General features: G+C 47.9%; 1 protein-coding gene across 2 annotated transcripts in view; it reads left to right on the top strand.

Annotated features, from left to right (window-relative positions):
• GMDS (GDP-mannose 4,6-dehydratase) overlaps positions 1 to 12642 on the top strand; it is a 491129-nt gene that overhangs the window by 279342 nt on the left and 199145 nt on the right. The gene's annotated exons all lie outside the window — the stretch shown is intronic.

The following is a 12642-nucleotide window of genomic DNA, read 5'->3' as shown; positions in this document are numbered from 1 at the left end:
TTTTGCAAATACTAGCATTTATTGCGACTTACCAGTTTTGCACTGGGGACCGATGACGCAGTGAATACGACACAGCCTCTGACTTCAGCGGGTCCACCTGTACCAGAGCAGCAAGCTCACTGAAGTCAGTCCCCATACCTGATGGGGAGCAGGATGATGGCTCTGGCCCAGGAAAATGTAGGAAAGTGAGGGCTGCCTCAAACCCTACTTTCTACCATTTGCTCTCTTGAGTGCATTTCTATTGGGAAAATACCCTTTTGTTGGAGTCTTTTAAGTTTTATTTTTAAGTGTTATTTTCCAAATATCTAATCATTGACCTGGTTCTCCACTAGATTCCGCAGAAAGTACACTGGGTTCATTTATACTTCAGTTCCTATTTCTAGGGATTAAATAATACCTGTCCAGAGCATTAACATGTACGTCGATGGGTATTGTTCGTTCCACGCTTGTCACCCTTCTGTAAACGTGACCAGTGGCAATGTTAGAGCCTAGACCCATGGGACTGCAAGTCCGCCGTCTATGTGGACACGCTCCGGAGCGCACCTGTAGAGCCAGGGGCTCCCCAAGGGTCGCGGGCTACAATTTTGAGGGTAAACACATTGCATCATCCCTTAGAACACCTATGGTTGTAACAGTGGAAGGATGTCCCTGAGGTATTAACTAATGCAGATTGGTTTGCATAGCTGACTGGAGGACTTTCTCAAGAGATGGTATTTCTCTGTGCAGTTACGCATCACCGCTGGACCAGGACATAGCCAGTCACGTGCTCAGGTGAGCTGGAGAATGCAGACAGGTGTGGCTGACCTCTACATCCTGGGCACTTGCCTCAAAGAGCATTTTGCTTCTAGATCTTATAAGTTGTATAAATTCACTCCCCAAAGGAAGCATCCCTCAAACAATGTGACATTCCTCTACCCCTTCCTCCTGAGATGCACACGGTACAAGGCTGCCGGGCCAGGTGGCCAAGGAAACAGTGCACCTTCCAGGTTGGTCTTTAAACCTCTCCCGGTGTTTGTCAGTGACCGCGTTGGCCGTGTCTGGCTTGCTCTTATGTAGAGCGTCCCAGGTCTGAAGAGGGTGCGACTGCTTGGTGAGAGCGTGCGCCTCCCATCCCTTCCCCGTTGGGGCCCCTTAACTTTTTCCGTCAGTGGTTCCGCTGACCATCCGGTAATCCGCAGCAAACTGAGACCACTCTCCTGTGGGTCTGACCCTGAGACTTCAGGAACGTTCTGTGACCTTGGAGGTTGGAAGTGACAGTTCCAGCAGCGCGGCATCTCTGAGGTGGCCCTGCGGGGACTGCTGTCCATCAACCTGTGAGAAACTCTCTTCTGTTGTCCCCAGAAGGACGGGGGCTCTGATTCCGAGTCGTGGCAGGAAGTGGTTTTACTCGGGCAGTTTAGTCACAGCTGTTACCCAAGGTAGTTTTTCCTGCAAGGTCGCTCTTCCTGGCTTGCCCGCCAAGGGAAGAGGGAAAGGTGATCAGAGAACACTGTACATAGGAGAATTAATTATCTGATTTTTCACTGTAAATCAGGACGGAAGGGGAGAGTTGTATTTCATGGTATATTCTAGGTAAAAGTTCATTGCAGAAACAAACAGAAATGTCCGTATTAATACCTAACGTTTGTGTCATGTGTCAGCGTTTTCAGAAAACGTCACCTCATTTAATCAGTGCTCACGATGGCACTGGGTAGTATGGTTGTCCCCTGTTAGGTGAGGGAGTGTCACATCACAGAAGTTCAGGAATTGCCTGAAAGCCCCCCATGAACCTGGGTCTTCTTCTCCCAGCCCTTCCACCTTCTCCAGCTTCACCCCACAGCCTCCCAGTAACCTGGGCAGAGCTTTGTTTCCTTAACGAATCTTCACATTTATCTTCGGAGTCTGTTTATTGCATCATGAGGATTACATCCTTTGCTTAAAGATGAAAGATTATATAAATCAATAAATGATCTCTTTACGTTTCACTTCAAAGCCTTTTCTCTTCTTATCACCTTCAGCTCCTCAGTGTAACCCCAAACGCAGGTCGTATTTCTAGTGTTACCAACATTGAATTATCTTTTTGTTTAATGAAGATGCAATCCAGGACGGCATAAGATAATTTTTCCTGCATATTTTAAAACATGAGATTAACAATCTTAATTCTTATTCTGAGCACATTTTACTTTGTCAAGTTTACTTTGGCATAATATTTGGCAAATAGAAATTGTGAAAATATTTGGCAATACTCCAAGATAAAAAAACCCATTGAGAACGTCTTGATATACAATACTTTAGTGACTTTAGTTATCAAGATTCCACAGTCTTAAAATCTCTTTAGATTTCTAATCTACCTGTGTAATTCTGGTGTTTAACCGTTTTGAGATGATAATAGAGTGCCATGGGTTTTATTTTGTGTGCATGTGTGTGTTAATTAAATGACTAAAATATTTTTATAATGTATCTTTTAGCATTTATATACTTAAAAAAATCTTTTTAATCCTAACAGAGATTGTGTTGGCACATACCTTTCCAGTCTTTGTGTGTGTGTTATGTATTTATGTAGTATGTAAATGGAAAAAAGATTGAAAATAAGATATATTTGGTTAAATAAAGGTTATTCAAATATTGTCTATAAAATCTGAATCATAAACATCAAGATTGATGTTCTTTTACATTAGTTCAAATTCATTCATTTGAAAGAGTTTTTTTGGAATAGAACTCTTTTGGATATTCTTACAGTATTTTACAGTTTTGTATTCTTTTTATTTTGAATTATACATGCCCAGGAATAGGTAACCTCAAATATGAGGCCGTCCCATATTTTCCAAAGGGAAGAAACAAAAAATACTCTGAGCCAACCGAATATTTCAACCGTAAGGAATGTGGACAAAATGGTTAAGTGACTAAATAAATATTTAATTTGCTAAATTAAGTACATATTCATATTTTAAATAACATTAGGATACTTAGAAATATTGGAATTTTTCTTCTTGCGTTTTATAAAACGATTTTATCTAATATCCTCAAAGGAGTCTTTGGCATCTTTTCGAGTTGTCGTTTTCCCAGAGTCCCTCGCTCCGCCCAGGGCTCTGAATCCACTGCTGGTCCCACTAGGGGACATCCATCCCAAGGGACCTTGGCCCCTGGTGGGAGAACGTGCTTCTGCTTCTTTCGTGGCGTGGGTAGGCCGTCGTGCTCCCCACCCAAAAGTCCGGCTTTCTAAAGGGATAGAATTCTATGTTTACGTTGACATCGAACACTTAGAATTGTGAGGTCATGCTCACAATAATTACAGCTCATTTTTTACCTCTTTTTTAAACAGATTCTTTCACGTGGCCCCTTGAATCGTGGAAACTGGGACTGATTGATGTTATTTCAAATGAGTGTGTCTTCCCTCTCGCCCTGCCACCCCGCCATGGTACTTAGTTGTTCAAAACAGTATAATTGAGAGGCTGCCCGTGGTCCCCAGTCCTCTATCAGGACTTGGATTGAAGGTGCACTGGGAGGGAGGGTCAGCGTTTAAAACACACTGTGGAAGAAACGTCCACGTCCTTCTGTGTCGCCTCTCACATTTCACGTTTCTTCCATCAGCTTTTGCATATAAGCAAGGTAATAAATTTGAAATTCCATCAGGCCAGAGTGAAACACTCGAGTCAGGAACAGAATGACTGCTGGCACTGGCGGCCCGGAGGCTGGGCGGCAGTGCTGTCCCCGGGGGGGTGTGGGTACCCGAGCCCCGTGATAGACGGCAGTCCCCTCCTGGGCTGCCGCCTCTCACAAGCTGTGCTGCTGTGGCCCTGGGGGACCCGGAAGCGCAGCCGCTGGTGGTTTCATGCAGGAGGTGAGGGGTGGGCAGGGGTGGGCCCCCCGTGTGGCTGGACGCTCGCCTCTCCCTCCCAGCGAGGGGCCTGGGCAGGGGGCTGTTGGCTGCTGTCACCGGCTCCTCCCACCCACCCAGCTGGCTTTGCCGAGGCAGCCGACACCCCTGATTAAGAGCTGGGATCGTGATCACTTACAAACACGCAAGCGCTCGGGTTCGGGCCTCTCAGCTGCCAGGCAGGCATCTCAGGCCGGGTCTCTCCCTCCTTCTGCCCCGGTGCCGCCCGGATGCCAAGGGTCGAAACCTATGTTTGCCCGTCTCCAGAGACACCATGGCCCTGCTGTCAGAGCCGTTGCCCCAGATTCCCTTCTCCCCCTGAGCAGTGGGGCCCTGGCCTCGAGCTGTCCCCAAAGTGGGGCGGCTGTGCCCCCGGCCCGAGTGACAGCCGCCTGAAGGGCAAGTGCTGGGAGGAGGTGGAAGTGCACGACGCCGAGTGGCACGCACGCTCGCGTGGCATCCCTGGGGCTCACCTCGAGACCCTCCTCGTCCCCACGGCACCCCCCTTGCCCTCCCGACAGCCTGGAAGGTGGGTTCTCACTGTCACATAGCCTCTATAAAGTACAGGGACAGAGCGGGAAGGGCTGCTCGTCGGACGTCCCCGAGCTGCCCCTGGCTGTCTGAGTTTTCTGTCTTTCCTCGCCTGTGGAATAACTCGCCCAGACCCAGAAAAGTGTGGGGTTCCAGCGGCTCCCAGAGCCCGGGTCTGCGGCACCAGCACCAAGATGCTGACGCAGCCCAGCCCCCGCTGAAGACACGTAAACAGCCGGGGAGGGGCAGCCGCGGAGGCCAGGGTAACAGAATCGGCCGCCAGCTTCTCGGCTGCCATATGTGCTGTGTAATGCTTGTCATCTCCAGTGAGTCATTAAAAGGTTCCCCTTAATGGGGCTTTGAAGTGCCGGGCCGCTTGAGCGCTTCCATAAATTCCACAAACAGCCCTCTGACTGCGCTAGCTAATTGCTTGCTCTTTGACTTATTAGGATCAACTGAGTTAAATAATTTGTCACATGTGTGGCTCGTAATAAATAATGTGACCAGCCGGTTTGTGAGCTGTTTGGGTGATATATTGTACCCCTTTTGGATGTTGTCACACGTAGCTAGCAAATGGGGGCTGTTTCATCCAAAGGGCTATCTTTTCCCTGCAAAGAGAGTAAGTTCTGACAGAGCAGTTGGGGAAAAGAATTTAGAAGAGTCTAGTTACAAACAAATGTGTTCATTTCTACTTCAGCCTTTCCGTGAAGCATTAATCATCATTTTTCTTGGTTATTAGGCATATATATCACACATCATGCAAGTCATAGGCAAAAGAATAGAAATAGTAAGTACTGAATTGTTATCGTTAATGTGGATCGAGTTATTACAGTTAAAATATCATCTGACCCCCTTGTGGGAAGGAAGCTGCTGGCAGCCTGGTGGGCGTCCTCTGTCCCCTCAGCACTGCATTCGGGCCACGTTGCTGCTGTGGGCGTGGAAGTCTGTCCACGGGTAAAGACAGAGGACAGTAAGGGCAGGAGATCGTGCATGGGCCAGGGAGAGATTCATTTGTAAAAAGGGATCTGGGAACCTAACTGTCCAGTCGTAGGAGGGAGCGTGCTTTGCTCGCACTTAGAGTTCATACTTCGTTTGCCCAGGAAACAGTCTGGAGCCCAGAGATGATCCCACGTCACCAGAAGCACAATGTGCCAGCACCTCTGGGCTCCTTGGCTTTGAGATCAATATCGTGTATTTGTTCACATTCAGGAAAAAAAAAAGAAAAAAGGGCACGTTTCTTGCCATGATGTTAATCTTTTTTTTTCCTTAAATTTTTAAAATTTATTTATATTTTATTTTTGGCTGTGTTGGGTCTTTGTCGCTGCACACGGGCTTTCTCTAGTTGTAGCGAGCGGGGGCTTCTCTTGTTGCAGAGCATGGGCTCTAGGCGCACGGGCTTCAGTAGTTGTGGCTCGCAGGCTCTAGAGCACAGGCTCAGTAGTTGTGGCGCATGGGCTTAATTGCTCCGCCGCATGTGGGATCTTCCCGGACCATGTCCCCTGCATTGGCAGGCGGATTCTTAACCACTGCGCCACCAGGGAAGTCCCATGATGTTAATCTTAGTCTGCACTATGTTCATGCAGAAAGTATTATGTGACTAATAAGGAAAGAATTGAGCTGTTTGTAACTTTTTAAAAAATCCTTACAAGAATACATCATAATTGTCTCTCCTTATTATTAGCAATGGCAGCTTCATACAGCAATTTTGTTGTATTAGCGTGGAACAGATAAATCTGAAGTGAAGGTAGTTATGCTTTTCTTTTGTAGATTAGTGCTTTCACAATTTCACGAAGTATTTCCGGAACAAAAAGGGACAGGAGAAGTCCAGCTCACCAGGGCTTGCTTTCAGCTTTTCATTTCATGGAATGTCATTTATAATTTATTTATTTGTCTGTGCTCCCCGAAGCACTCAACTGAAATAATAATGGCCTTAACTAACACTTTTATGGCAATTTAAAAAATTAAATTACTGCATTCTCTGTACGTGCTACTTCAGAATTAATGTTCTCGTGCTGTTTTCTCGAATGACCTATTCTTTCTCTCTCTTTGAATATATTTACTTAGGGTTTTAATATATCTCTATGCTTGCACATTATCACTGAGACAACAGGCAATAAAAATGCCAGAAAGTCTCAAACAGTGAGGCCAAGAAGTCACGAGCAGGCCCCAGCTGGAGGGTTTCCCGCCTGTGCCCCGGCCGGCCCTTTCTCAGCCCACGGCACTCGGGCCTCTCGTCTGGATGTTCACAGCGTAGTTAGATAACGATAACGTCTAAGCGTGCAGGGGGTGGGCGGCGGTGGGCGGTAGGGATGGGGCGCGGATGGCTGTGTCCAGTTTGGAGGGCACGAGGGGAAGCCACCCAGGCCTGGATGTGTTTCGTCTGTGGCTGGGGGATGCCGTGCACCCAGCACCTGTGGCAGGTGGCACTCAACCCCGTGGCCCGTGCGCATTTGTTTGCTTACAGAAATCAGTTACTCGGTCAAACTTATCATGTCTGCCGTCTATGAGAAGTGATATCAAGAAAAATAAAGCTAATCATATGGCTTCATTTAACTACTAGTGTGTTTTGTGTACTACTCCTAAATGACTTTTTAAGCTTCATAGGTGCGTCTTGGGTGTAGCGACAGTAAGGGTTCTTTGAAGAGGAGCATGTGGACGGAAGAGTGTTTAAAGGTGTTTATCTCCCGGGCGGCCAGCACTGTAGCGCACTTCCTCCTCTGAAGAGACCAAATGTGCGGGGGTGGGGCGCACCCGGCCCATCCGAGGCTTCCACCTCGCGGGCAGGAGCCTCGGTGATGGTTTGGCCTGGAGCATTGCAGCCGTGCTCTGGGCACGCGTGGGGGGCTGTTTGGGGGAGGGGAGAGAGAGTGGAGTTGCGGATTGATGGGCACATGTTCTGCTTCTGCGAGTCAAGGGCATGATGGGCCTGAAAGTCCGAGCTGGACGATGTGCCCTTCTTTGAGCTTCCCGATCGGGGGCAGTGGGAGGCGTGTCCTGGCTTCCTCATGGTCCAGTGACACAGCAGGGACCACAAAGCACACTTCTTCCTAAAGCCGGTCACAGCAGTCCCACGGTTGTCACCCGGCACCGGAGCAGGAGCGACTGGGAGAAACCAGCACCGATTTCTCCACTTACGCTCTCGAGCTGGAGACGTCAGCGCAGGTGCCTGAGCGGCCCTTGGGCAGAAGCCGTCTGTCACGGCCTTGTCCCCGCTCTGCCCAGGGCACAGGCACCGTGTGACCTGCTCCTCCTACGGTGAGAGGGCGGCCCCTCCCTCGGGGGCGGCAGGCATGGTCAGAGACCCCCTCCACCTGCAGCCCCCCGCCCTGTTAGGGTCACCTCCTCCAGGGACACAGGCCGCCTCCCCTTTCTGGGGTCGGGGGGGAACGTCCTGAGGAGCCAGCCCACCGAGCTTATGACAGTCGCCCCCAGGAGGAGGGCCGGGCGGTGTTTGGGGGTGACCGCTCCTGTCCTTACCAGGCGTCCTCCAGAGTGACAGGGAGAGAGCCCACCCAATGCCCCGGGACAGAATTGCCTCTTTCCTGAACGGTGCTCCAGATTGTGGGTTCTGTGGGATCTTCCTGCGGACCCTCAGTGCTTTCTTTTCTGCCTGTAAACATTTCCATCCACTTTCTTCCCCTGCTAGTAAGATGGTCCTGGGATTTTCAGTTCCTAACAGTGTCAGAGACGTTCCTGGGTAAAAACACCTGATGGCTGTGGCCGGGCCCGGATGGCGGGTCCAGGACACCCACGTACCCCACCTGCGAGATCTGCGCAGCTCTCCAGCCTCTGCCAAGAGCAGAGAGAGTCTGAAATCATTGCTGCGAAAAGAAAGACCCCTGCTCGGCTCTTCTTTGCAGCCTCGGGTTAGCTGGCCAAGGAGGCACGCGCCTGAACCACGTGTGCCTCTGCTGGGCTGACCTCTGTGGGCCTTTGCCTTCTCTTAGGGTGCCCTTAAAACACAAGGGGCAGAAACCAAAGGAACACCTGAGCATCTACAGAGGCACCTCTGCAAACATTCCCGCTTGTGCCCGTGCCAGAGCAGAGCATCCTGAGAACCGCGCCGCCCGGGCCCCTCCTGCGTCAGCTGCCCATCTGCTGGGGACCGAGAGGGGCCCGATGTCCATCCCACTGTCACGACGTGGTGTCGGATCCGTTTCTCAATATCTCCTTCTCATGTTATTGTTTCAGTTGTGGGTGTTCACATTACAAGATGTCCTTAAAGCACTTTTAGAAGGAAAGTGCGTGTGAATTTATATGAGTAATTAATTTTAAACGGACATTTTAGATTTAAAATAGTCATACGGAATCTACTCTTGATTCCTCTTTTTCCCCAGTTTTATTGCGATGTCCTTGACACACAGCCCTGTGTAAGTTTAAAGCGTGCAGTGCGATGACTTGATCACATCCATTGTGAGATGATCACCACAGAAAGTTAGCATCCGTCATTTCACATAGATACCAGGAAAAGGTTTTCTCTCCCTGTGGTGAAAACTTCTGGGATCCACTCTGTTAGCAGCGTTCAGGTGTGCCCCGCCGCCCTGTTGCCTGTAGTCAATACATCCCATCCCAGTGCTTGTTTATCTTGCAACTCGAGGTTTGTACCTTTGTACTCCTGATTTCCAGTAACACAGTTACTGCTTTCTAAGATTCTGGTTACAGAGCTACTTTCCTGGATATCAAGTATCTGGGTACACAGTCTATGTCATATATTCCTGTACATTCTACAGCTACTCAACATCTACTTACAACCTGTGTAGCGGAGGGTCTGGAAAGAGCCCTCAACTAAAGTCAGAGATTTAGGAATGACCCCCAGCACTGTCCCGTGTGACACCTCTGAGATAAATTTCATCATCTGTAAGATTCTTTAACTCAAAGGGCCTTTCAAACTATTAAATGAAGGAAGGGATGTAAAAATGCCCACCTCGGTGCTCTGCAAAGCCGTGTTCTCAATTTCCTTCCATCGTTCTTGTCCCCTTGGGTTGAGGCGATCTAGTGATGGGAATGCACTCAGTTTATGACACTAAGTGCTTTCAGCCCAGATCCCCACTTGCCCCCCTGCTCATCTGTATACTCACCCCATCAACACAGGAGAGTGTTTCCCAGTGTTACCTGGTTACCCGCCTAGCATAGACTGGTGAGTACATTTATGGGTGAACAGCTCCTGATTGCAGAACAGCTATTGGGAGATAAGGTGAACTTTCGGGACCCTGCACTCCTAGAGCGGCCTCACTGGGGAGAAAACACCTATAAGAACAGGATGTTTCTTCCACCTCCAGACATTCTGCCTTCCCTTGTCAGGGCTCCTGAATGTGGGTTTTCTTTTAGTTTCACCTCTCAGCCAATTTTAACTTTTATTCTGGTTTGTTTTCTCAGAATTTTCTCTTGACTTACTTATTTTTATCAAACATCTTTAAGTCATACTTATGAATAATTCAAAGTTACTCAAGCAATAAAGGGAAATTTCCTCTTATACCTTTATCTGTATCTAAGATGCGTGTCCACTTGTTTCTAAGGATCTTTGTGGTGGAGACCTTCTCGTGTAATAATTAGGGAAGGCTTTGAGGTTTCCGTTTTTAGGCTGAGTGGGCCTTAGGATGTAAAGTGTTCTGGTGGTCTGAGTGCACAGAGTTGTGTTGTAAAATCCAGCTGGATGGATTCTAGATTTGTCAAAATTATTTCTGCCTGTATTTGCCCACAAACCCTGTCAAATCTGTCAGACGTAACCTTACTGTTACCTCTTAAGACTCGTGCCTAATTGCTTGTATTACCCTATAATAGTATAAATAAGATATGTCTTCATTAACACTTCAGAGAGGAAAAAAACTTTTCTTTGTAGAAAACCTGTAAGGCTTCTTTTATGATGCTGATTTAACCACTGTTTTAAAGTCTCCCTTATTTTGACTGTATTAGCATGCCCTTTAAAAATGCAATGTGTGGATATTTCAACTTTAAAAATTGTTACAATTTATGCTTTTGAGTTCAAAGTCATTTTTCCATGTATTAAAGAATTCACCAGAATTAAAATCATCAGAAGGAAACACATAGACTCTGTAAAATTATTGTAAGTAAATTGAGAAACCTGGCTGAATATATCCATGCGACTTGTCCGAAGCAGAGTTTTGCAGAAACTGAAGGACACTGATGCTTTGTTAACTATTTTTTTGGGGGGGGGTGCTAATTCAAAAGTTACCAAAACTGTTAATGTATAAACCAAAAAACTGCATTTCTGTTATCATCCTGTGAGTTTGCTGTGCTAGGTGGTTTTTCTTCCTGGAAAGGACCCGAGCAGGCCGTCCTGCCAGGGCAGCAGACCGGCCGCCCGAGTCCCCAGCCTGCGGCCCCAGCTCCCAACCAGACACCTCCCAGCTCTGCCTTTTCCAAAGTTAGGAATAAAACCCGTATATTATAGAGAACGATTTAAAAAAGCTCTCAGATGTGTTCCTCGCTGTGATCTCGGCAGGTTTTATTGTTGAACTTCAAGAGGCCAGTCCAAGTGGCCGTGGACTTGCTTTTCTGGTGGCTGAGGCCTGCCCGTCACTGAAAACTGGGTCCTGCTCGCGCCCGGCGACCTGCCTTCTGCGTGGCCCGCGGTAGCTCCAAGCACTTAACATTTTTAAGCCTCTTTTCCAGTCTGTAATGTAAACTCTGTGAAGCTCCAGCTTTTTTAAAGCGTGTCCCCTGCACTGATTCAGCTTGCACAATAAACCCTTTGTTCCCGGCCACATTGCCCATTCATATATGTATATCCACACTTGCACTGTCTAATGTTTGTCTGGTCTGGAGTAAGCATTCATCGTTAATTACCGCATAGACACTGTGAACAGGTGTGGAAGCACTGCACTCCCCCAGGTGCAGTGCCCTTCTCCCGGCTGCCAGGCAGCACCGGCCGAGGCGTGAGCTGGAGGTGCAGGCGGAGGGGCGGTGGGCAGAGGGCAGAGAAATGCCCAATCCCACATGAATCAGAAATTTCCAGGTATACATTATGCGCCACCATAACATCCTTTACCGCAGTCTGCGTGCCAGGAGTGGAGCTCGGGTAGTTTCTAGCAGAAAGGTGTGTTTTTCTGTGTGAGTGGGGATGGCGGGGAGGGGGGAGGGGCTGTGTGTAACCCCGCATTTTTCTCCGTCCCGGGGATTGCGCACCCTCGGCCGCCTTTCTTGGGGCTGTGGTGTGAGCAGATATAAAGCAGCATTTTTCTCACTGCCTCTGGAAACAATGGGGGCTCTGTTAGTAGGAGCCGGGCCTCTGCAGACGGCCTCGCCGGCTACAGGGCTGGTGGAGCCCAGGTTCAAAGCCGTCGGCCTCCGAGTGCTTTAATTCAGCATTATTTTTGCTGCTCTAACCTTGTTTTTTTTTCTTTTTACATAAACCTTCTGAGGCCTCCTTGTTTGGTTGGGAACCGAGCAGTGACTTTTTCTAATTAGATTAAAGTTAATCAAATGAAGACTTGGATATTTTTTAATGTCATTTAATCTCCTTCTCCTCCTCTTCCCCCATGGATTTTATCACCTTAGCTCAATTTGTTGCAAAATTTCACCTCGTTTTTGCCTAGTTTCAGGTTTTTGAGTTTGGAAAAAATAGAGGACAACAGGCATTTTCGGGCATCTCTGTTTTTCTTGGAAATAAACACAAATCAATTGTGCATGTGCTACATTTTACAGAATTGTTGCCCTCTGCTACTACTCTTTCGACTATTGCAATCTACCAGGTTGAAGAAGTGAGAGAGGAGATATAAAATAAAAGTTTCTATAATCAAGGACACAACAGGGAAGAAACTTAGTTGAGAAATATTTCTTACAGAAAGCAATTGATGTCTGAGGTGAGGGCCGATGAAGTTAGGATACTTCGGTCGGTTTAGATGATAATGCTATGAAGAGGGACCCAGTGAACACAGATGGTGGAGTTTCTATGCTCCAGCAATAAAAATGTAAACATTCTTTCTTGTTGAGTCCAGATTTATAACCTCTGTGATACGTTTTGCAAATGAACTTTGAAAACAAGGCAAAAATAGTTCTTACATCGGACATTGTTGTAAACTCTAGAATCCATATGAAATTGGACTTTATTTAGAAGAATCTCTCTGTCTTCTGGTGGCGGGGGAGAGGCAGCAGAGTGGGGGACGCCGCGGGGTTGCCGCTTAGCTGGAGTTTGACAAGCATCCTTTCTGCTCGGACGAGGGGTCAGGTTTCCAGTGTGTCGAGCTGAAGGCCGTGGGGTGGTGTACGGAGGGGCCTGGTTCTGATTTTTAAGT

Source organism: Balaenoptera musculus, chromosome 11 (assembly GCF_009873245.2).
Source record: "Balaenoptera musculus isolate JJ_BM4_2016_0621 chromosome 11, mBalMus1.pri.v3, whole genome shotgun sequence".
In the NCBI taxonomy this organism is placed as follows: domain Eukaryota; kingdom Metazoa; phylum Chordata; class Mammalia; order Artiodactyla; family Balaenopteridae; genus Balaenoptera; species Balaenoptera musculus.
Note: the sequence above shows the minus strand (reverse complement) of the source record. Positions and strands in the feature narration are given on the sequence as shown.